Source organism: Mustela putorius, unplaced genomic scaffold, assembly GCF_011764305.1.
Source record: "Mustela putorius furo isolate JIRA1106 unplaced genomic scaffold, ASM1176430v1.1 tig00000179_pilon_pilon_pilon, whole genome shotgun sequence".
NCBI lineage: Eukaryota > Metazoa > Chordata > Mammalia > Carnivora > Mustelidae > Mustela > Mustela putorius.
The window spans coordinates 291,460-294,600 of NW_025421305.1; the positions used below are offsets into that span (position 1 = coordinate 291,460).

A 3,141-nucleotide genomic window follows, 5' to 3' on the forward strand; every position below is an offset into this window, starting at 1 on the left:
TCCTAACTCTAAAGAGTCTAAGTCTTCTTAGACTTAGTCTTAAGTCTTAGTCTTCTTAATACCATGACTTCAAATACTTTTATTTATGATTTTGTACATTGACAATGCCTCTATTTTTACCAAACTAAATAATTATTTCCTCCCATTTGATCCACTTTCAAACCTGTTTTACCTATCTTGGTTATACTTGGCTATCTTTCTTCTAATATCATGGGAGAAAAAAATAATCTCATTATTTATTCTACCAAATCAATTGGTAGGTAAGTCCTCCTGCATTTTCTTTTGTACTATCTCTACTATCAACTTATATCAACATCACCCTATTAGAGTTAAGCCTTAATATTTCTTGACTAGACTGCTGAGGCTATCAATTATACTTTCTTCCCCTTAAAGTCTTCCCTAACCAATCACCCTTCTCAGCACAGGCCAGAACCATCTTATAAAAATCACAGAACTTATAAGGTAATTGCCCTGAGGAGAAATTTTCAGAAATTTTCAGTGCAGTTTCCACTGTATTCTGAATAACTGACTCCAATACTAATACAAATAAGCAATTTCCCAGACAGCCTTTAGTTATCTAGTTAGTTTTTTTTAATTTAACACTAAAAATTCCAAAGAATAAAACTTAATTTATCAGTTAAAATGCAAATATTATAAAAATTTTACTAAGTCACTGAGGAAAAAAACATTTCTTTTGAAATGATGTAGCCTATTATTTTAGTTGTCTTCATGACTCACTTTCTGAATTTTTGCTAGATGTGGATGAGGGAGGAAAGCACTAAAATTTACATGGCTTTGTGATAATTTAGAATTAAAATATTTACACTCTTGCTGTTAATTAATTTTATCTTTTTAAAAAAACTCCATATCTATTTAAGTTCATGGAAAGATGCATCCTTCCAACTAGACTGAGGAATTTAACTATAGAATTAGGTCTTACTTTTTTTGTATTATGGATGATGTTGATTAAAAGGGTAATAGGAAATGACTGTAATTTTGATATTCATTATATATAATAGAAGTATCTTTATAAGAGCTTTACAGAAAAGAACCTAAGTACTTCATGCAGAATTAACTCTACTTCTAGAAAAAAAATTTACATTATTTCAAAATGAAACATGAGAGTACAACAGTAAAATGTAGTGGGAGACTATATGAAAAGACATTTGAAACAATCTATGTTAAGGAGAAGGGACTGAGCATCACATCTAGCACAGCCCAGGAGGTCACTAGTCAGGAGCAGGCAAAACAGTCTCAGGAAGGAACTCCAGGAGACTAGCCACCACAGAGTCAGGCAGCCAAGGAGAAGCAAACGCATGTTCTGTAGATGCTGGCAGTGAGAACATCACCTCCCAGGAGGGGACCTGGAAGATTAAAGTGCCATTTCTATGGGCGACTTTACCTGACCCCAGGATCTGAGGCATACAAATATATTAGCTCACTTTATTCTCCAAGCACACTCAAAGCCTGGCCACTAAAAGACAGACTGGCTGCTGCAGGACTAGCCTAGGGTACAACAAGGACTTGGCTCTGAGCCCCCCGAGTTTTTGCTCACAGAATGTCCAAGAAACCCTCCAAGAGCCCCTCTGCCCCTCTGCCAGATGTCACCCTGAAGCCAACTATGGAAACTGTGCAGAATGAGCACAGCAATGGCCAGTACCATGTCCACCACCCAAGATCATCCTGTCAGCACTGGGGACCTGCATACTTATCAACTTGCTACATTTCCCCTGCTTTTCCAGCAGAACAAGAGCCAGGAATACTGCCTGCAGGAAGGGGTGGAGAATGATGAGCTAAGACCTTGTGGCAGAGGATCAGCCAATCTAACAGCCAGGTGCACAAGCTTTAGAAGAAGCTGGAATCACCTTCCACCCCTAGCTGCAAACCCCCCAAGATGAACTCAATTGTGACACCACCATCCTGGATGCAGGTTATCTGGATGCCAGATCCACCAGGACCTACCCAATGTTACAAACTTCTAATACCTAGAAGAGGTATCCATCTCCCATGTAGTTCAGTTCCTATAGAAATTCTGGTTTGACAACTTCTACCCTGACACATAAATTATGCACAGGGAGTATGCCCAATACTGAAGCCCAATACCAACAAGGTGGTCTTAGCACTCAGAACTCAGGTATTGTAGAGGTGGAGGGCAAAGTGTACCAGCAGGAGCTGTGCATGGTGTCCCACTCCATCCCTATGCTATCTTTGCCAAGGAGCCCTATGTGGGTCAGATTACCTGAAAATTCAGACTGAAGTCAAACTTGAACAGTTTCCATGGCAATCACTACACAGCCCATGACTCAGCATTTTCATACGAACTACAAGAAGGTGACATCCTGATGCAGAGTAGAACTTTGTCCTAGGTGGGGCCTGGTCATCTGTGTGTCATGACACTTCAGCTTCTATGTCCATGCTCCACAGCAGTCGTGCGTGTGACCAAGAGCAAGAGTATTGCTACTTGAACGTGTAAAGATATAGAAAAAAACAACAGAAACTTATTTAAAAAAAGGGGGGGGAAGGGACTCCACACAGGTAAATGATTTAAATGTTTTTATTATTAGAATGAAATTTATAATGTATAAAACTAATTACTTACATGTTTATTACTACAAATATTATTTTAAGTTTCTAATCATAATTTAATACTGCTATACAGGTCTTGAAGCAAGAATTTGGCTAATAACCATGTTCATTAGCATTTCTGAATAATAAAATCCTTGAAAATTAAGCCTTTTTACCTTCACATAATTGTTCTTAGAATTATTTTATGAATCAAAAAAATACTAATATAATACAGAATCATAATATAAAATTGTATTTTATAGCAATTGTAAGATCAGAATAACACTAACATACTTTGAACTAGTTGCATTGTGATCAAGAAGACATAATGTAAATCATCACGAAAAGTAGTCTGTTTAATGTCAAGATAATATAAAAATGAAGCAATTATTAATCTAAAATAGTCATTCAGACATGAATGTCTAAAAGTATCTGGTGAGGACTAAAATATCTGATGCTCTAATTGCTAGGAAATATATTTTTACCTTATTATTTTGTTACCTGATCCTTCAGCCTACCACTAGAGCATGCTCCATTAGCTAATTAGACTAGTTGAAATAAAAGACTAAATATGAT

The 3,141-nt window shown here is 36.8% G+C and overlaps 1 pseudogene; it reads left to right on the top strand.

Annotated features, from left to right (window-relative positions):
• The first annotated feature begins 1,111 nt into the window (after positions 1–1,111).
• Positions 1,112–2,343, top strand: LOC123391116 (annotated as a pseudogene).
• The last annotated feature ends 798 nt before the right edge of the window (positions 2,344–3,141 follow it).